The sequence below is a fragment of the Nipponia nippon genome, unplaced genomic scaffold (assembly GCF_047370975.1).
Source record: "Nipponia nippon isolate SJK-2023a ecotype South Korea unplaced genomic scaffold, ASM4737097v1 scaffold_10, whole genome shotgun sequence".
Lineage (NCBI taxonomy): Eukaryota > Metazoa > Chordata > Aves > Pelecaniformes > Threskiornithidae > Nipponia > Nipponia nippon.
Window position 1 is genome coordinate 12,081,641 of NW_028262291.1, and position 23,136 is coordinate 12,104,776.

The 23,136-nt window shown below is 37.2% G+C and overlaps 1 long non-coding RNA gene across 2 annotated transcripts in view; it reads right to left on the reverse strand.

Moving 5' to 3' along the window:
* The window catches only part of LOC148057066 (uncharacterized), a 162,592-nt gene that overhangs the window by 119,997 nt on the left and 19,459 nt on the right, over positions 1 to 23,136 (reverse strand). For both annotated transcript variants that reach the window (XR_015701538.1, XR_015701540.1), the window contains 3 exons: positions 18,627 to 18,725; positions 15,778 to 15,932; positions 13,911 to 14,043 (listed from right to left, as the gene is read on the reverse strand). This is a non-coding gene — a long non-coding RNA (uncharacterized LOC148057066). The remainder of the gene's footprint in view (positions 1 to 13,910; positions 14,044 to 15,777; positions 15,933 to 18,626; positions 18,726 to 23,136) is intronic.

Sequence of the window (23,136 nt, forward strand, 5' to 3'; positions counted from 1 at the left end):
AGTGGCTATAATAATTGAGAATGATTATAAGTCTTATGAGAACATTTTGGATGGGAAACATGGAAGATAGATAAAAATAGAACGGCATGGTTTGATGCACTGGCTGTGCTATAATTATCAGTGGAATTTTCCTCAGTAGAGAAAAAAACAAAACAAAATAAAAACCCCCAACAGTTCTTGACTACTGAATCCTTTGAAAGCAAATTGTCACTTACTTTCTCATCCATTTATACCTCAGTCCTGCAGCTGGAGCTGCATGAAGAGGCATTTATTCTTTTTGTACTACACCTTTATTTTAGTGGAAGACTTCATTTCAGTGGAAAATATATCAACCTTAATATCTAGTACATTTATGCAACAGCTCAAGAAATATTCTTTCTAAGGATAGAACCGTAAGTCTGCTTTTTTGATAGAATTTGTCAAAAGCCTACTGTTGTCTCACTGTAATTAAAAGCAGCCTGGAAAGTGGAAAAAATAGCCCTACTTCTCAAAAACAGAAGTAGTTACAGAAAAGTAAAATGAGATTATGAACCTAGTACTGAACACATTGAGCACATGTTAAATTGCAGGCACTATGAATAGCCCCAGTCATTTTTGTGTGGATACTTAAGTAGCTACAACATAGCAAGTACAGTTTAAGAATAAACAAAAACGTATTAAAACCAGAGGACAATTCTTTCATTGGTTTAAAACAACACCGTTCCATTTAAATCAATAGAGCGGTGAATGCTGCATCAGTTGAAATGAGAATTTGACATATTTAGACAGAAAGGCAGTTGATTACAAAACTGCTGTTTACATGCGTTACCTTAACCCACTGGGAAAAATTACACAAACGGGGTGCTGATGCCACCTGAGTAGCCAAAGAGTCACATCAGATTAAATAGGCTTCAAGCTACAAACAATGATAACCAGTTCTTGAACCCAGGACACTGAATCAACAGCCATTCCTATGAGGTCAACGTTGTGAATGGAACAGAGGAAGAGAGCAACAAGACACTAGGAATGACTTGCACAGGCAGCATAGAGCAAGGGACTACAGTCTCCTACGTAAACAGTATAAGAAGAGATCAGTGGTAGGAAAGGATGTTTCTGGTCCTCAAATCTCTCTTAACAACAGACGAATAAAAAGGTTCCCTCTGGTCCAAATTCTGCAATGAGCAAAGGGAGGAAAGATCACTGTGTCTGCACAAACTTCTATCAGCCTGGGCTGATGACAAAAAATTGAAAGAGTAACTATATGGGACGGAGTGCAGCAAGGTAAAAGTAAGAAAGAGTTGTGTAACCAGATTTAAAGAATTTGATATTAAAAGACAAAGGGAATTTCATTTTGCAGTGCAAAGTACACCACCTAGGAACAAACCCAAAAAGAGGAACTATATATTAGATAAGACAACTGTACTGCAAAGTTGGTAAAAAGAACAAATGAGGCTCCCTGAAGTCAATTCCATGAAGTTAACAGCTCACACTGACAATAAGAGAAGGAAAAATGGGTACAAAGATTCATTGCCCACACAGAAAAACAGTCACAAAATATGATGCAACTCTCAAGGCAGGTTTATGTTATTGCAAAAACAGTCTGAATAAGCATGATCTGTGTATCCTTACTAAAGCTTCTGAAGCTTTGAGGGACAAGCAGTCATTAAGTTCAGAGCTCTAGGTTTCCACAGTACCTCATGCAGCATAACACACAAATCTGAACATGGACCCTATAACTACTCACCACAAAAACAAGAGGAAGGAGAAATTTTAAAGTATGCATCCTTTCCCTCAATTATTTTCTCTGTGTCAGGAATGTGGCCTGAAACACTATGAATAGCACTACGCAGAAAGTCATTGTGTTCTCCTTGTCAAAACAGCTTCAGAGGGAATGCAAATCAGACTTACTCTTTTACAGCAAGAATTCCACTGGAACTATAATTAAATACAGAAGCAAGATAAATCTGCCACTGGTACCAGGAAAAGCTCAAAAACCACCACAAAAATAACAACAAGACATAAAAGAGGACACAAGCCTTCTAACAATGGAACAGTCTTTAAATGGAGTGGGAAATATGTTCAATTTGCTGTAAATTACAGCCCTGATGGAATACTGCACATTAGGTAACAACATTGAGTGGCTGCTACAACAGGCATAAATTTTCCAGAAGTGCCCAGTACTACAGCACTGCCAATCAAAGCGAGTGTCTCTGAGGCACTTTGGAAAATACCATTACAGGAATAGCCACTGCAGATTGCTTGCGCTGAAACAAAACTAAATTTATTCAAACAGCAATAACAGCCTTGATCTGCTGTGTTTGCCTTACAATGAACAGTCCAGCTTAATGCATTCTGTGAGGATCATAAAGGTGTCAAGAAGTTTTGGCACATTGGGGTGGTTTTTTGTTGTTGGGTTGGTTTGCTTGGTTTTTTTGTTTTATTTTACAGGTTTGTTAATATATGCGTTGCAGCAGCACCTAGAAGCTTACAGCTCCATTAGAATAGCAGAGCAAAACATTTGAAAAGAAAGAGTTCCATGCAGAGTTGATTTAAATGGAGGGGGGGGATAACTGCTGAGGAAAATGTCATAAAAGCAGTTCCAAAAAAAATAGTCACAATTTGTCTTTAAAAGATTTCAGATCTTCATTTAAAAGTTAAAGATTTCATTTCTGGCCTAAACATATGACAGAACAGACTACTTCTGCAAAACATTTTCATTATACTGAAATTACTTTTTTTTTTTTTTAAGTTCTATGCTTAATCACTACTCAGAAAATTCATAACCTCATTTAACACAAGATATAATTAGAGAATGAAACAAACACTAAGGAGGCACACAGAAATTGATAGCATAAGTATTGAAAGTACCAATTAAGTTGGTACTTAATCATTTTTTGAGGCATCTGTATTTCAATATTTGCCTTGTTGCAGCCTTTAAACTGCCAGTTTACAGTCTCTCGAGGACTGGTTATTTCTAACCTGAAACTCAATTCCTAAATCTTTTACTCAAGCTAACTAATCACACATACTAATAATTGTGGATTTGTAAAAGAGGATAAAACATATTAGCAAAACAGAGGTTGAACATCAGATCTAGATCCAAAACTTTGTTCAGACCTAAAGATTATAGAGAAAGCGACTAAAAGTCTAATTACTCTTTTCTTACAAGCTTTTGAGAAACCTATGTGGTAAGGAATTGAAATACTCTGTATTCTATCGACCACTGAAATCAGCGCATGAAGCGTTCTAAATTTTTTAAAAGAATGTCCATGCTGCAATCAAAAAATCCGATTCAAATAATCTGATGCCAAAAGCTCCAAAGACTAAACAGTATGCCTAATTTTATCCTCTGACTGTATTAACATAGTGCTCTGCAGAATAGAACAAAACTACGTAGTATTGAAGAATATCGATAGAGATTAAATTCTCTATATTCAGTCTATTTAACTCAGCCATTGTCCACCAGAGAGAATAGACATTACGTTGTAACAGAAAATGGCAAAAGCATATGCCATTTATCTGTATGTATGTGGGAATAATTCTCATATCTTAGAGAGAATTTAAACCATTTTAACTTATTCCAAATTGCCAGAGGCCAGCTGCACAAAAACTTGTATAAAATTGGCAGCTCACCAATGACATCTATTCTCTACAAACCTTCCATCAGGGCCTTGAGCGCACCAACTGCCCTTAAATGCCCTGACCAGCCCGACCGCAGACCTGTATCCACACAACCACTGCCCAAGGGCCAAGGGACCTTGCTGTGGGACTGCACTGTGGTCGACAAGGGCACTGTCCTGCCTGTGTCGTGGTCACTCTCGGCTCCTGGCTCATCCTCCCTCGTGGGACAGCCCACACTCTCTGCTCCCAGACACAGGTACTCCAAAACATAACTTATCTCCTTGGGAAGGGTGAAGGGGGGGAGGGACTACCCATCTATTTGATCTAAGTGGCCAAGATGTCAATTAAAAACTATTAACAGGATTCCCTCTTTCACAGCTACTGCAATTTCCTTTCCCTAGAATTAAAAATTTGGAAGCCTGCCTTCCCCTTCCAATTAACTTGCCAGCTCCTTGTCTCATTCTCCGCTTAAAAACATTAAAGACAACAAGTTGGAAACAGTTGGAATAACAGCAGAGAACGCAGTCAGTGACCAAGGCCAGACAGAGACAACACTGAGTCAGACACCCAGTTCTCAAAGATGAAAACTGGTGTGCCTCTGGCGACTATGGCAATGAGGCGGCATCATCAAGATGAGCACTGGCCTTCACTCACACCCATCATGGCAGCACAACGAAACTAATTAAATAAGAGTAAAATATCCGGGAAAGAAGTCGATGCTTCAATGATTTCATGGCAAGTGATAAGACTGAAAATCCATATTATTAGTTGAATTTGGTCCAAGTGTCAGGTAGAATGTTCTTTATCTCACAACAAGGACTTCCAGCAATTTCTTCAGACTGAAACTCTTAAATTTTAACAGAACATATCATTATGCTATTCTGCAAACACACGAGTGGAAATATTTTATTTTCCAGACCCATTCATACATAACTCTAGAGTACAAAGCAGTAACCTTTAAAGAATTTAAGTGGTTTAATAAGCAAAATTTGGAGAAGAATGAGACAAAGATCTCAGTACAGGATTAAACCCATCTTTAAAAAAGGAAGGTTAGATGAAAGCACTGTCAGTATATAAGGGTTTAATTTCAGCATCTCCATAGGCCCTGAAATGGCTGTCCCTCCCATTGTACTCTCCCAGCCATCTGACCGCCATGATAACTCTGAAGGTTGTATCAATATAACTGTTTTCCTGCTAATTATTTAAAAAAAAAAAAAAAAACAAAACAAAAAACAAACAAACAAAAAACCCTAAGTTGAGGAAATCAGCCACTGTTTGGGATATTTTACCGTGCAGACACTGCAAAACACATACTACTCTGCAGGACTGTGATGGTGAGAAATAGGGAGCTTACGACATTATCTTTCTTTCCAGCACAGAATGCTGGAATTTGCTAATTAGCGTTTGAATAAGGACTTGATCTTTCAAGTCATTTCTTTTCCCCCCCCCGTTTCATCACTCAGGAAATAATTTGGTCTTCTGTGCTGTAACCACAATGGAAATGGTAAAAGTGACTGCAGCACTAAGCGGGGAGGGGAAAGAACAGGCTATCAGAAAGAAAGCCTACTTTTGGAAATTACCATCTGCTTTTCTGGAGGGTTCTTTCACCAGATGTCAAATCATTTTATTTATTTTTGTTGCTTGGTCTTAAAGTTTCTTCCACTGCAACTTCCCCTTTCAGATACACTAAAAAAAAGCCAGTATTCAACAGAAAGCAAACTAATTGCTTGATAATGACCTTTTAAATGCCCAGATTAACCTTAATGGCTTTAAATGGAATTTTAATGAGTTATTCTGAGTATAACTAATTATTTGCTATTTATACACACAGACATGGACAGAGTATTTTTGATTAAATGAAATTTTAGCATAAGATGTTGTTTTAAGCTGCATTCTTTGCACAGATATATACCATGGGAGAGGCATACATATGAATATATTCACATACACTTGTGCTCTGGCTTGATAAGCCTGTCTCATGGCATGGTTTTAAACAGGGAATCCATATTCAAGTTCTGCCTGACTCTGGGCAATGCAAACTAAACTGCTCTGAACCAAGAATAACAATAAGAGTAATAGAGAATTAGATCTAGATCTCCCACATTTCATGCTAGTGCTCTATGTATGATATTGGTGATAGCCACATGCATACTTCCCAAAATCAAAAAGCTGAAATTCTGACTTTGACAACCCAATTTCAGGAAAATGGTCAAAACATTTCATATTATTCTGGAATGAAACAGAAAACCAACTTGAAACATCAGGCGTTCCTGAAAAATAGGTGTATGAAGTATAGATTTGCACAAGTGTCCTACTATGAAAAAATCCATTTTATCTTCTTGAGGAAGGAGGTAAGCAAGCCACATTTGCCAAAGTCCTAATTTATTTAGCCTCTCAGTCAATTGAGAAGGTGAAGACATGGTTTTTTGCTTTGCTTTTTGATGTGGTTTTGTTTTTTTAAAGGGGTAGTCCAGCAATACTTCTTTTACAACTCTTAATTCCAATCTCTGCAACTCCTAGGGTATAAAGATTGAGGCAAGAGAATACTACTAATAAAATTTACAAAGGACAGAGAGGAGAAAGAAGAGACAGCATCAAAAGTTGTCTTACGAGCCTGGGAAGGAGCTGAAGAACAGAGGATGTTTTGAAAAATTGGCTTCCTTCACAAGTCCCTAAAAACAACTCTGATGATATGTGCTATAGCATAGCATAAACTTGGACACAAGTACTAGTACACTTGAGTTTGAGCTTGAACATTCATATATCTTCCAGACTGAACTGTCAGATTAACTTCATCTCCATTTCAGCTACTCTAAAACTACATTTCAAAATGTTTTAAATAAGGTTGCACAAGCTGCCTTTAACTGAGAGCATGTCACCTAGCTATCACAGAACTTCAGGATATAATACCAAAAAAATTACAGATAATCATTGAGTTCTACTCTCTTGGTCTTAATTTAGACTAATTCACTCATTTTTATTGTGCCTTTCTCATTAAATAAAGTATATCTCATGTTGTATGACACCTGCCATCTGAGGTGTTCACATACAAACACTAAAAGATCTTAAATTTACTTAAAGTATCTATGAGAAAGTGACTTTTTCCCATTTGTTTCCTACACGACAAAATAAAGGTTCTTACACACAAAAATAAACTAAAAGAAGTTTTTAAGCCACAGTTAGGAACATTAGTAAATAGCTAAGCTAATTCTTTATCAGGAAGACAGACTGAACAAACTAAAAAAAGAAGGGGTTATCTTAGAGGATTTCAGAAAATAGATATCAAATTTGGGAATCTAGGGCTAAACACCATGTTTTCTGGCAAAACAGACAGTTGCTGCAATTAAAGGAGCATTCTGCTTTGCCTTTCTGGCAGACGTCACCTTCCTTGTATTTTCTAACAACGAAAAAAACAGACATGGGAGTCAGCCACAGTCATTTATACCCTTACCTCTTCAAAGCTTTTTGTTGAAATTATTTACGAAAATATGGGGGAGGGGGTGTGTGGATTAACTGCATTTTATATAAAAAGTAAGATATCTTGAGCCAGATATACTACTAGGATGTCTAACAGGTATGCCACACTCCACTAAAACCATCAGCCAAGTTCCATGATCAATCAGATGATAGCTTTTATGGGCTAGTCTCTTCATGGTAAAGCCTCTTGCCACAACCAAAGAATATCATAAAAAGAAAAGAAAATCATGCTCTCAAAATAGAGTGGGAAAATGAGGACACCAAAATACAGTTTTCATGAGTTAGTACATTGAACAGCAGAATTTAAACATTGTAAATTACGATAAAAATAAGATACCATCCCCCAGACACTATCAGATTCTTTTTTTCTTAGTCAATGTATCAAAACTTAGTTCTGCATGGAAACTTTTCAGACAGAATTCAGAGTTCAATTCAGTGCAAATTAAAGTTCTGCTCATCCCAACAACAGTTAAATTGAAAATCTTTAGAGGAAAATTGTTATTAAAATCCAGATCTTCAGTTTCTGAAACTGGTGTTCCATTTCAGCTTGCTAAAGGGACTGAAGATGTTTCAGCAATTTTAGTATTAGTGCAAGCTTTACCTCATTGCTGCATTACTCTTTTTGGTAAAGGAATTCAAATTCTTTCCATTTTTTTGTTTGCTTGGTTGTTTGTTTTTTTTTTCCCCAGTATTCATATGAACAGTTTCAAAATCTCATTAATAGTTTCACTTTTTATCATTAGAAAATATTCTAATGGAAATCTTACTTTTCTGTATGTTACATAACTTTTTTTGCATACAAAGATTAATTGCTTGTTCATGTGACTAGCAATCTATTCATTCCTTTGTCTTTCCATATGTATAAAATATGCTCCTGGCTACACTAACTTTTTTTAATTTCCCACTGAAATATATGCAAATGTCATAAACAGAGCTCTGATTTAAGTAGTTTATTAAAATCCATGCATTGACTGAAATAACAAAAGAACTCAAGACAAATTTTGCAAGCTTTGTAAATCTGGTTTATACAGTTATTTAGAACAAGAAGGTTATAAAAAGAAATTTCTCATACCTTTAGGTAGCTAACAAAAAAGCAAAGCCACTTCAAGAGTCAACTTAAATAGATTCTTTATAATAAGTGTCAGCAGAATTCCTCCAAGTAGCAGTACTTGCTATTACATTGCTCTGTCATACTTCTCAGACTTCAAAGATAACTTTAGCCTCAGAAGTTCACTGGACAAATGTGTGTACAGAAGTTTTTTTCTTCTTTTCAAATAATTAAAAGGCTGTATAACATTCTTGCCTTTGCCTGACTGACAAGTTCGTGATCTACATTTCTCACACAGGAGACAGGCTGAAGAGAGCTGAAGCTGACAGAAGACTTGAAATATAAATCACCATCGTTAAGGGTTTTGCCAAACAAATACAGAAATTCAAGTCGTGAGTAGTTTGGCAGAGTGATGCATTTGTCATTTAAGCACATCATAACCCTCTTGTCAGTGATGTTGTGTGACACACAACAATACGGCATGCCTAAACAATAAAACATGGGCACTTCGCTGAAGAAATACACGCTTATTGTCACCTTGGTAAGCTGCAATCACTTCATATTTCTATGATAAAAGGAAGCAGAAAATTGGTGTGGCATAAATAGAAAAAACGTCCATGTACATTATTTGCTTACAAGCAGAAAAGGGAAAGTTAGCTGACCCTTGGGAGTAGAACCAAACTGTTTTATTTCACCCTCATCTCCTTTTGTCTTCTCATTTTACCCCAATACTTGGATTTCTCAGTATTACGCATTTCTTTTCTTTCCTCAAAAGGAAAATCAGAGATAACATTGGTCCATTACTTGTTGAAGTCGGTCACCTCACAAACAGGGATGTGGACAAAGCAGAGGTTTAATACCTTTTTCACCTGTGTCTTTAACATCGATGATGGGTCCTGGGACACCCAGAGCCTTGTGTTAGAAGACCATGACTGGGGGGATGATAAACTCCCAGCCAATTCTGAACTCATTTGAGACGTGCTGCTCCAGCTGGATGCACATAAGTCTATGGGGCCCAATGGTATTCATCATAGGGTATTGAAAGAGCCGGCTGATGTCATTGCGGGACCTCTCTCCACTATTTTTCAACGGTCTTGGGAGTCCGAAGAGGTCCCAATCAACTGGAATCTGGCAAATGTCCCAATTTTCAAGAAGGGTAAGAAGGAAAACCCTAGTAATTACAGGCTGGTCAGTCTCACTTCAGTGCCTGGTAAAATTATGGAGAAGGTTATTCTGGGAGTTATTGAAAAACACTTGAGACAACGCAATCATTGGTCATAGCCAGCACAGGTTCATGAGGGGTAAGTCCTGCTTAACCAACTGAATTTCCTTTTATGACAAGGTCACCCATCAAGTCAACCAACGGAAGCCAGTAGACATGGGTTTCTTTGGATTTTAGCAAAGCTTTTGATGCTGTCTCTCACAATATCCTTCTGGACAAAATGTTCAAGCATACAGCTAGACAAGTCCCTAATATGTTGAGTGAGCAACTGGCCGACAGGTTGGGCTCAAAGAGTTAGGGTAAATGGGGTTACATCAGGCTGGCAGCCAGTTACCAGCGGGGTTCCCCAGGGCTCAATTTTAGGGCCAGTGCTCTTTAATGTTTTTATAAATGATCTGTATGCAGGAATCAAATGTACATTAAGTAAGTTTGCCGATGATACTAAACTAGGCAGAGCTGTGGACTCCCTCAAGAGTAGAGAGGCCTTACAGAGAGACCTGAATAGACTAGAAAGCTAGGTGATCACCAACAGTATGAAATTTAATAAGAGCAAGTGCAGGATTCTGCAGCTGCTGTGAGGTAATCCTGGTTATACATACAAACTGGGGGACAGGGAGCTGGAGAGCATCCCCACAGAAATAGATCTGGGGGTTTGCGTTGGTGGCAAGTTGAATATGAGTCAACAGTGTGCCCTGGCAGCCAAAAGGGCCAACCGTGTCCTGGGGTGCATCAAGCACAACATAGCTAGCCTGCTGAGGGAGGTGACTGTCCCACTCTACACTGCATTGGTGCAGCCCCACCTCAAGTATTGTGTGCAGTTTTGGGCACCTCAATATAAGGACATCAGACTATTAGAGTGTGTCCAGAGGAGGGAGACCAAGATAGTGAAAGGCCTCGAGGGCAAGACTTAAGAGGAACGGCTGAGGTCACTTGGTTTGTTCAGCTTGGAGAAGGGAAGGCCAAGGGGTGACCTCATCACAGCCTACAACTTCCTCAAGGGGGGCAGCAGAGGGGGAGGTGCTGATCTCCTCTCTCTGGTGACCAGCGATAGCACACGAGGAAATGGAATGAAGCTGCGTCAGGGGAAGTTCAGACTGGTTATTAGGAAAAGGTTCTTCACTGAGAGGGTGGTAGGTCACTGGGACAGGCTCCCCACAGAAGTGGTCATGGCACTGAGTCTGTCAGAGTTCAAGGAGTGTCTGGACGACGCTCTTAGTCTATAGTTTAGTTTTAGGTAGTCCTGTGAGGAGCAGGGAGTTGGACTTGACAATCCTTTTGGGTCCCTTCCAACTTGAGATATTCTATGATTCTAAGATGTCTCCTCACATTCTTTGTCTCTTCCTGTGTCTATTTTTTTGGAAGCAGCATACCTGACTGTAGTTTAGAATGTGAAAAGTCCCAATCCCCCCTTAAAGTTCCTCCTGAAAGATGCTTATAGAAATTGCAAACTATAGAAAGAAGGTTGAAATACAGCAATTACATTTCTCAGAACAGCAAACAACAAAACAGATGCTTTAGGATTTTACCAGTAAACTGGATTTATGCATTACCATCCTGAATAACTATATGCATGCACCAAATTATCAACTACATAGTATGGTATAGTATGTTAAATAATTAGTGAGAGGAAAGTAGAAAGCCACAGGTACTTCCATAGAAACTCCTGAATCTCAAAGTGTAAGCAAAGAAAATTGTGACACACCAAGATTCATGAGTTATCAGAAAAATAAATGCAGCATGATTCTTATGGTTACAAAACACCATTTGCCTATGTTATACAGTAAACTCTTACTAAGCACTTAATAATGCAATTCCAAAATAGAATTTTCACAAAAGATTATTTACTGTCCTGGATGAATGTGGGATAAATGTCAATTTGTTTGAAGTAAAATAAGACTATGACATCTGCAGTCTAAATAGAGCTAAGCTTCTTTCACTACATATCAGCAGTACTGTATTTAAATAGTTCAATTAATGGTAAGACAAATACACAAACTAACTGGATAGGACAAATAAAATACTGTAGTCAAAACACAAAGAAGTTACATTATTGGCCATGCTTGGGACCTTGCTAGTCGGATTCCAGTATCTCGCGGTTGGAATGTATCCCATGTTTGATAAACAAGCTTTGAGAACATGCAAAATAAAAAGATATGAAGTAACCTGCTCCTAATTCAAGGTTTCTTCCTAACTGTCAAAGTTCACAGCTGTGCATAGTCACTCAGAAATTATCATACTCTAATCCTGTTAACCTCAAATACAATTTTACCTACTGTAGACAATTTTGGTTTTATAAAATATAATCCTTTGAATAGATTTGTGCCCCATTACATTAAACAACAACAAAAAAATGCTTTCTACAATCCTCATACAAGGAAGGCATGTTTTAAAACAAACTTTTATGTAGAGTACAGCTGGTGAGCAGAGGAGAATACAGTTAGCCTAAATCCTATGAGAACCTAGGTTCTCACTTACATAGAACCTGTATTTTCATTATAACTGATATATCCTGATATTCTTAGTCTTCAGCAGGGCTGATTATGAGGATGCAACATTCAGAATATATTTTTGTATTTGGAAGTAGAGCTCTTCTTTAGACAAATATGTATTTGCCATCATGCCCGAGAGTACAGTAGTATGTGTCCTGATATTAATAACAATACAAATAGCTGACCAGGTCTTCTAGTTTCCTTTTCAGTAAGGGGACAGAAAAAAATCCAAGCTTTTTCCATTTGCAATTCTTCCAAACAGATGCTATAGTATAACTTGAAATCAAAAAGCTAGATACTTCATACACACAGAAAAAGTTGTAATTCTACACCAACATTTGCAGAGCTATAACACTGCTACTTACCACAGAATTCTCATACAGCAAATAGCAGTACAGAGTGCTATTAATACCACTTCCAATTTCATACTTAATTTATGAAATCTTCCTTTAAATCTCTTTGTCATCAGAGGGTTAGAAATTAAAGATGAATTGTACTTTTTTTTTAATTTCAATTTAAATTAAGCATATCTTTGATAAGTGGATCAGAAGACTCTATGGAGTTTTGGGGGGTTGGTTTGTTTGGGTTTTTGTTTGTTTGTTTTAAACAATCATTGTTATCTTCTCACAATTTCAACAGATCAATCCGTGCGGAAGGGCATCTGAATATCATGACACAACAAAGATAAAAGCAATTCAACAGTAGCTGCAGAAGATTCCACACTAAGTAAGAATAATTAAAGCATAAGTAGAATAAAGTGATAAATAAAATAAAAAGCTTACATACAGATGCTGTAACAGATATATTTTGGTGCTTGGTCCCAAACCAGAGTCCACAACCTTAAGAGAAGTTGCCACATGCCCCACACAGGGCTCAAGAAGGGATAGAATAAACTTAAGTTAGCAGGAAAAGAGTAGCATTGCCAAAAGCTAGTATAGACAAAAGTTTTTTTATAAGCAACAGTATGCCTCTAAATATCTTTTTCAGGTTTGATGGAAAGCATTTTCATTCACTAGAGATCCATAGTCTAGATATCCCTCCCCTAAAAAAGGTACAGAGTCCATGAAGAGCTGGCTGGCACCTGTTCTACTCTTGTAAAATACAACTTGAGGACAAGAAGTTTTAATTGTTCATGGAAGAGCCTAGCAGTCACCTATGAAATAAAAAGTTCAGCTTTGATTTTTCTCCTCACAATGACGGAGCTCAAATTCATGTCTTCCATTTTCCCAGAGAACGTATTAACAAACAAGCTGGAAACTATTCTACAACATTCAGCTGAAGCTACACTAGTGTAAGGAAAATAATTCAAGACTTCTTAGGCCAGGTAGACAGATCACATGAGAGCATGCAACTTGGCGTCTCACTAGTGATTCTTACATTTGTTATTAGTGACAAAAACTTTACTGGAAGCCAGAACAAAAACTCAAGATATTCCTCTTCTCAGACAGATGGAATACAAAAATAACATTTTCTTGATGGCATAAATACAATTACGTATGCCTTGAAGCCTGTTCACCACGTACTTACACAATAGAATAACTATTCCATTAGTTTCTAATGCTCAACTGGTCAAAATTGAAAGTTTTAGTTGCACTAGGAAACTTCCAATTACAAAAGCAAAACAAAAACAGACTCCACGTGCCACCAGAAAGCACTTGCAAACATTTTCAGAACTGCTATTTAAACATGTGAATTTGACAAAAAACGATGCCTTTAAACGCCTCATCTTTTGGGAGCAGGAATAAGATTCAGGCTTTTACTCTAAGCCACTGAACATGCATAAACAGAAGACAGCCATGGAAAGACAAAAAGAATGCAAAATCCAGAATGTTTCAATATACTACAGTCTTCCACTGTTAATTTTCTGACAGGGGTTTGGTGTTTTAAGGGATTAAAGGTCAAATAAGTCCTATAATGTTTAGCAGGAGCAGAGACAAGTCAGTCAGGAAATATGCAAGTTACATTTCTGCCTTCTGTAGTCTTATCTTCAACATGCAATGTTACAAGGAAACATGCATAGCATTTTTCCACATGTCTACCCATTAAACACAATCCTCCTCCAACATAAACTTACCAGGGAGAAAGGTGGCACCAAACTGACATCCTCAAATGCTGAAGTGTCTCATTTCTGCTTCCCTACTGCTGCTTCAGGCTTGAAACCATTCCGCAATATTTGTTATCATCTGCTGGATAAGCGTATTCTTTCTCTGCCATAATGATAAAAAATATTTTGAGGATAACTTTTTAGAACATACTAAATAACCCCACATCTGATAAACATAGCAACAGCTCTAGCTGGAGTAGCGACTGAACTAGTCCCTCTACCCCTCACAGTTAGCAGCTCTAACGCATTATAACCTCGCTTGTAGCATACCTACCTGATTGTAAACCAGAGAATTTTATGCCCTGTAAAAATAGCAGTATAAGATTATTATTTGACATTAGATCAGACACAGACCTCCTAAAGAGACAATGTGACAGGAAGTTCATTTAAAAATTTTCCCCAATTAAGTGTTCTTACCTCAGGTGATCAGATCACTGCCTGAGTAGCAAAAATGTCCAAGAGAGTAATCAAACAATTGGACTAACAAGAAGACAAATACTATCATTGTTTAATGGAAAGTTAATTTAAAACCAGCTGTTATTTCAGCAAAATCTGTAAAAAAATGGTGTGTTGATACTATTAAAGTAAAGGAAAATATTTGGCATTAAACATGCTCACACTGTTCACATTGCTTGTCACAATAACACTCTTGATAAATAACTGAATAAATTTGAGTCAGGCTTAGTCTACTGCCTCTGAGGAACTAGAGGCTCATTACCAATATCATTATCTAAAACCAATTAGTAGTTGGTGATTGTAGCCTGTTGGCACTAGGAAGCTGATTAACATTCCTCAGAAACAAACAGGGCTGGGATGGGGGAGGAGAGGGATATTTCCCTTTTGCTTCAGCCTCAAATAGCAAAAAGGGAATTAAATAATTAACTATTTATACCTGTGCACATTGCAGCTCAGTTTCTTTCATTAATCTATAAAACATGGTGATATTGGATATACTTGAGGCATTTTCATTGCTTGACATACATTGAATTCTGAATTTTTTGCCTGGTTGGATGACAGAAATACAAATCTTAAAGTGCAATTAAATATTTTATTACCATTGTTTAATTAAATAAATACTGGATTAACTTGTCAAAGCAGATTTCACTGGTGTGCTAGAATAGCATTTTCATTTTTGTTCATGAATGTAATCTGTGCCTAAATACTGTGATGATCAGTATAATTACTTTAAATAGTACCGGCTGCATTTAGGGGAGAGGGATGGACCAATTACTGAATATTCCATGGAAAACAGTTCTTTTCATTTCCCTAATAATATTCTGTGTAACCATTTTCCTCCTTTTTTAACTGAAGAATGGGTCCATTTAAAAGTCCTAAACTGAAGTTTAGGTCAAACTTAAGTTCCATATCAGAAGAAAGCCCTGCAGTGTGACCTAAGTCTTAGTGTCTTATTTAGTGGACACGGTAAGAGTCAGATTTGCAAGTAAACTTTCAAAAATTTAGATATCTGTATTGGAAAATTTTCCTTTTGCTATTAACCAGCCACCTTGTAAAGCGTGTGTTATTATAAATAGTTTATGCCCAATGTACATCCCTACCATAGTAAAAGATCAGATGAGCAGGAAGAGGTGAAATTTTACTTGTATCTCTGTTGGTTTCTGTATGGTGAGAAACGCACATGCACATATATGCATATATAAATATACACATGGATAAAGTATAGACAGAAAACAGATCTGTCGACTCTGCTGCAAACAAAGCGGGCCGGGGGGGTGAGTCCTTTTTTTGGTTAACAGTCTGAAGCACTAGATTTAATCACTGTGACACAGCTGGGAGGAGTCAATGCTCAACAGCACACTGCATGAAGCGCATTACTGACCTCCAGTGGATGCAGGTGGTCAGCACGATCATCGAAATTCTTAAGGCTGCTGAGATTCTTCTTTAGTTCAAATATTTTCCTTTATTTGGAATAGGAGGATGTGAGATTATCCCTCTACTTTTATGAATCGGATGAAAACTAGCATTCATGAAGTCCTAAGTACACAAAAATATGCTACGTTAGCATTGTAAAGTGTACTCGATTTTGACAAAAAAATTACTTAAAGCAAGAAATAACATGGCACAAATTAAAGGACAAGTAGTATGCTGTATCTAAATTTAAAGTCTGTATTTGTGCCATGCCTCAAATACAAGTACTAGAAATTTTGTTCAAAGTCATTTATTCATAACAAGATTAATTATAACTCTTACATAATGTGTGCAACATTCAAATCCTGCCTTGGTGCAAAAAATACACAACTAGCACGAACTATTTGTACAAAGTAGTGAGCAGTACCAATAACGCTAAACTGGACTATGTTCATTACAGTCGAACAAAATGAAAACGCTTCAGTTTCTTAAGCTTTGGATTTTAATGCAGGTATTTATAAGGCTGTATTTATAATGCTCAGACTCAGGAGAAATGTTCACAATTCACATACAGCCACTGAAAAAAATTACATAGATCCTTCTGATTAGAGTAATAGTCTGTAACAAGATTGATATCTTTTATATAAATACACATCTGAATGTTACAGAATTTTACAGTTGAAATCGGACTGCATGCATTCAACGATTCTAACCTAGGTTAGGAGGACATCATGTGGCAGAATAACATATGAACAGACCCTGTAACTTTCCCACACTCAAAAACACCTCCGACTACAGCTGCTACCCCTTGCTGAGAAAAATATTAAATACTGTTGACAGACTCTGTGAATGTAGAAGCAATGTCCAATATTTGATATTAGGACAAAAGAGAGGATTATTAAGATGATCTGAAATTCTGTTACAAAGGTGTGGATGAACAATTGGACTCAGAGGAGGTTTCCTCAGTTACTAAGCCCTAAGTAGCCGTTTTAAAACTTTAGAAGTACACAGTCCCATTTACAGGATTAAATTTCACCCTTCCGTGCACTTAGATCAAACGGTCTTTGCCAGAGCCCTACCAAAAGCAGTAATTTGTGCATTTGTGACCTGAAAGCATCAATAAGCAACTCCAAGGAATATTATGAAAGAGCCCCATCCTACCTCATCAGTAAAAACTCCCCTGAACAACTCCATGATTACTAGCACATGAATCCAAAAAATAAAGCGCTAGACGGGTGTTTCTGGAACTATGTGGTTTATGTTGCATTTCTCTAAAAAATTCATATTATTTCCCTTGTCAGAGGCCAATAATAAATCCTTAGAATATCAGATGAAGATGGAATCTACTTAAACCTTAATTTTAAAAATTAAAAATAAAGCAACCCGCTTTAGTTTTAATACTAGTCATAAATTATGGAATCAATTCAGATTGTTACGGTATCAGTCCAGGAAATCAGATAGAACTGGAAGAAGAGAGAACAATTTAATAGCATGGCTAAGGATGGACAAACCTCTACATGTTTAGAATTTCATTTCAGATAATCACTGAAGACAATGGAACTTCTGAATCAGAAAAAAAGCTGGAAAACAGAAATTCTAAGGAGATTTTTCTCTTTCCTGTTTCTGGCCAGAAGACATAGGCTTGGGTCATGCTATTTCCTTTCACAGAATCATCGAATCATTCTTGAAGTATTTTTTTTTTTCACTGAATTGGAAAAGCTATCATAGAGACATTAACACTACTTTTCAGTGCATTCTAAAATTAAACCCCCCCTACGGGTGAGAAGAATTCTGTAATGCTGACTTTAAACACACAATTGAGATGTCCTGAAATATTTCTATTTACAAGGCTTTTGTAATCAGTCTCAGCCTGTAACGCTCAGAAAAGCCAAGCATTTCTTCCCCTACTATAGTATCATTTAACAACCCTGGATCTTCCACCCTATTCCTACATTCTTTACGGAATACATATCGACAAAATAATAGTTTGTGCATTCCCATAACTCACCTCAGTGAGCAATCTGAGACATATCTTAAACAAAGCTTTAAAAAAACCTCCCCAGAAGAGTTTTGGCAACCCAAGAAAGTGCACAATCAAGTCTGCAAGCTGGGTAACTACCTTTCAAGCACAGGCTGACTAGCCACGAAGGCTGGACAAAGAAATCGGGTTTCTAATCAATGGGGTCCCAGAACAGCATTCTGGCAGGAGTAACTGGAAAGAAACAAACACCTACACACCATATTTTCATGGGTATATCCTGCATTTTATCAGTTGGAAAAAAGCTTCCTTAGCAGTAGTGCTGTTAGAAGAGGGGAAGTTTATTATGAAGAGAGGCCTTCTCCGCTAGCAGTGAGCAGAGCTGAGGCCTTTGAAGTTCATGAACAGCATTTTTAGAACAATGTAGGATATCTCAGTACAGGTGAGGTGGGTGAAGAAGTAATTTCAAGACTGAGTTTGGTTGTTTTTAACAGGATTTATGAGATGTGATGCCTGCTGCAGCAGAGAGGCGGATTCTGTGATCCAAAGAGTCACTTCCAGTCTCACATTCCTATTCTGCAGGCAGAGATTGGGAAAGTATTGGAAAAGTAACAGCAGCAACTTATACCAAGACCATAGTTGTTCACTGCCTTGATCAGAATCAAACTTAAATACAAAAGAAAAGAAATCTGCTTTTCAGATTACCCTGACAAAGAAAAAAAGAAAACCGCATGGCTAAAATCACACCATATAAAAAGGGTCACAGGGTCACCAAGTCTCCTAGGGGCTACATTAAGTAAAACTCATAACTGACTCCAAAAGAAAAAAAAAATTGTCCTTACCTGCTCTCATCAAACCTGCTGTTGAGTAGTCAACAGTATAAAGTTGTTCTTCTGTCATAATCACTTAATCTCTTCTACTTTATCTGCTTTTGCTTTTTCCTAGGCAAATACATTAATAAACACAATATAAAAAAAGAAAAAAATCAGTATCAATGAAAGCACATTGGTGTCGCAGAGGAGGCTTCTATTTGAGCAACACATCCCTACAGATCTGTTCAAGTGAAGCCACAAAAGGATTACAGAGAATGTACCACCAGAGCGTTATTTTACCTCAGTGAATGGGGGAAGGGAAAAAGGGGTGTATTTACAAATGAACACACTGTTTTTAGAACCCTGAAGGAACGCTTCCCAAGGTCTATCTACGAAATACTCCCTGTGAGGGACAGAAAAATCTCTGCATGCCAGCAAGGGACCTTACACAATGGGAGTTCAGTCTCACCTGCTCCCATCAATCCTGTCTGATAAAGCCAGCAGGATAAAATGCAAAAAGTAGGAATGCAAATTTCTTCAGCCACAGTGCTCAGACAGCAAGGAAAAGGCTTCTATCAGCCAGCATCCAAAATAACCCAAGGTCAGATTTCCTGGAACTCAGCTGCAGAGGGCATGCACTTGAGCGTACAACCCTCTGCCATTCTCATGTCTCCTGATTCTCTCCAGGCTACTGATTTACATCTCCCACCTGCTGGGTAATCATATGCTATCTATCAGTAAGATTTGTTCACACTGTTGCACGGATTGCTGTTTTTAATCTCTGGATTGTTGAAGTCCAAAATCTCAGGTGACTACCCTCCGACACAGTTCCAAATGTAATCTGGAGGAGTTTCTAGCTGCCTGAGACAGGATTGGACAGTCTTGCTGCTTGGCAGGGGTTTTGAAAGGATTTTCCATCTCATCTTCTTGCCTTTCAGCAGTCAGATGAAAAATCTCTTGAGCATCTGGGATGACATGTATTTGGGGTTTTACACTTAGTCAAAAAAATATTTATCCAACAGATGGAAACATGATAAACTAGTCTCTAAAGTAAGCATGCCTTTTGAAAATCTCATGCCTGAGTCAACATTCATAGTTGGCAGTAGACTGTTATGATTTCGAAAGTGTCATTGCACACAACTGAGAAAATGTCAGAATCAATCCTCCTTCTTCTTTATATAAAAAAAATGTGTTTATAACCTAAGAAACATATGGGTAATCTGAGTAATTGAGAAAAATCTAATACCTTAGAGGAGCTATTTATACACAGGATGAGTCAAAATTACATTTGCTTTACTTGCTCTAATAAATTAATCCAATCTTTGCAAAAATCCTCAATAAGGCCTGATCTACAATTAAAAATTTTTGCCATCCTAGCAGGTTGGCTAAAAGGATCACCAAAAAAATCACAACCCTACTCAGTACTTTAATGCAGCAATGCACTCCATAAAGACATAACTGCATTTGAGAAAAGAAAATTGCTTTTGAGTTTACTTTATTAAGCTGTAGAGGCAAAAGAATTATCTGTGTAAGTTGTTTTTATGCAAGTGGGGATTGTCAGTGTAAGCACAGAAAACTATGGTAGGAAACAAACTAAACACTGGACCTAAACTAAACAACAAATTTAACACTGGTCATCTTTGATATTTAGTTCCAGATCTGAACTTTGCAGACAGAATTTTTATCTAAGTAGTACAGCTGTGTTTGTATTTGTAGGTGCAAATATTACCTCGATTTCCTTTATTTCCATCACATATTGTGGCTTCAGAGTTACAGACAACTGAAAAACCTTCTGGGCGTGTAGGCATAATGAACTCTTTCCTAACAAAAAATTAGTCAACCTAACATTTTGATTGTACGACTTATCACAAGCCACAGGAAAAAAAAAGGTGTGACATTTCATCCTGAAGAGCCTTTTGTCAACAATTATTCATGGAGGTAAAGTTCAGGAAAAATTGCTTTCTACTTCCTCACTGATAACATTTATGAATATCATAAATTAGATCGTAAGAGTATCTTTAAAGCTTTTGTTCTACTTCAAGGGAGTTTATAGATTATCTGTACATAATATATTAACCACATCAGTAAGTATAATCTGTATATATTACCAGAACATAGCTGTCTTTATTCTTCACACTTTTTTTTTTTTTAATTTAAATATGTACTGCTGCCTTCTGGAATAGAAATTAATGAAAATGGTCTTCTCAAGACTTCATAAACATGACTATGCACTTGGAAATCAATTACTTCTGTAACACCTAATGTTTTGGTAAAATAGCTTCCACTCTTGTGCGGAACCTTCAACTTGACAGATGTCGAATATCACCTTGAAGAAAAAAAAAAAAAAAAGCACAAAATATGTTGTCTTTTACTACTGAAAAAAAAAGCCCAAAGTATTTTCTATATGAGTTCTTCAATCATCAGAATATATTCTTTTGAGATTATAGCTATGGTCATTCTGTTAAGGTTAGGGCAAAAAAATTCAGAGGTGAGTGAAATTAGGATTTTAAAGTGTACTAGGCTCATACGAAAAAGTTGATTTCCGAAAATATTGAGTCAGTTTCCTTAAGTACTCAAATTCCTCAGCTTTCAGTGATCTTGACTGTTCAGTACTTCTGAAAACTGCAATGACATTTGCTTAGATTGCACCCCCCAAATTAGTGATTACTTCCAAAAGTTTTGTTGTTGTTTTTTTTTTACTTGTCCAAATACACACAGTAGAACAATTAGCAAATGTGTTCTGGTTTGCAACAATGTTACTTTGCCTTTACTTGTATACATCTATCACTTCTGTCACAAGACTTCCCTTGTCCAGGATATAGCCACTAATGTGCTTTCGAGTAGCATATACATCTGCACATAACTAAGCATATTGTACCACACGTATCTAAAGGCACCTGAGTGTATCTGAGAGTCATCTATGCAATTACACTCACACAAATTTCAATAAACAGAAATCTTTTGGGTTGAAATCCTTTTTTCTGGATCTCACTTATTGGTATTGCCTACTTCTCAGACTGAACAAATCAGGTCAGTAAGTTAAATTCTGAGGCATTTCCTATTCTTTAAATGCTTTAGTTTGCAGACTTAATATGTTTTCTTTTTCTTAACACATAAATATACCTTTTGTGCTGATTTCTGCTTTTACTTGTAATTATCCAATTACAAGTTACATTCCAATTGTATTTGAGGTTAAGTAAGTTTCATGGAACTAAATAAGCAGATCACAACCCTATGGAAATAGTGAAGTTATATTCAAGCACAAATAATTTTTCCCCAGGGAAGTCTCTCTGAGTTCTACAGGGCTGCTCAGTAAATAATTTCTGTAAAGGTGAGTATTTGTGGGGTCAGACCTTAATACATGTTATACTTTCTTCTTTGCTGCTTTCTCAAAACCAGTGCTTTTAACCTGCATAGTACACTTACTCAATGCTTATAAATTGTCACATCACACAGAAATTGTTCTTCTTCTCCATCTGTATCCAAAATTTTAAAGTAACCTCTGATTTCACCATCAGACACACTGAGGAGCTCTCACAGATGTCACATATACTTCAGCAGAACTAATTCACCATCTTTACAGTGCTGCTGATAGATGTTTCAGCCTTAAAGGTGTATTGCGAGCCACCATTTCTCAAAAGGCTTCAGAAGAAACATACTTTCAAGCTTCATTTCAATCAATAGTAATGAACAAAGATTACGTGGGCAAAAAATGTTGTGTAGTTATTTGTTCTCCTAGGTCTCAAATCAGCTGGCAGTAAAATTCCTGACCCTCTCTGTTGCAGTTATCCTATGAAAGGCTGGAGGAGGGAAATGCCATTTTGATATTTTACAGTGACCTTTTTTTTCTTTAACTATAGTTGCTTAGCTGCTGAATACATATGAACATGCAGAAAGATCCAGAAAATCATACTGGGAGTTGAAGAGAATACAAAGACCTGCAGGGAATTAATTAATTCTTACATATGCCACAGCCTTTTTTCAAAAAACAACCCTGAGGGACCAAGTAGCAATTAATAATCAAGCAATGGTTAGAACTACTCAGGCCCTAAATATGATTAAAAAGTAGATGTTCACAGTAAGATACCAAAGCTCAAATGCTCAGGGGTCAGAGACTTTTCAAATATGTTGCACTACACTATACTCTTCTTTCTCAAATGGGAGGCTGAGGATGCTGACAGAAACCTAGCAGAATTTAAAAAACCCTCCAACTCGAACAAATGAAACACTGCTCACCAGATGATCTTAAAATCAGCATGATTTTAAATGATGAAGGGACTTCCCAACTCCGGGATTTCAGCTGAGTTCTGAAGAAGGTATTGGTCCTCTTAGCCAACTCCCTCAATATGTTATGGCTCCTAACCCCTTGCTAACTCTGCTGCCAGGCTTTCATAATCTGCAGTCATGGGTTGCCAAAACCTGCTTTAGACTGTACTCTGGCAAAACTCCCACTGACCAGCAGACATGCTGACGTAGTGCTGAAGAAAGCACTACATGTGGAACACCAATATATAATGATTCAGAAAAGGGGAGAGAAAGT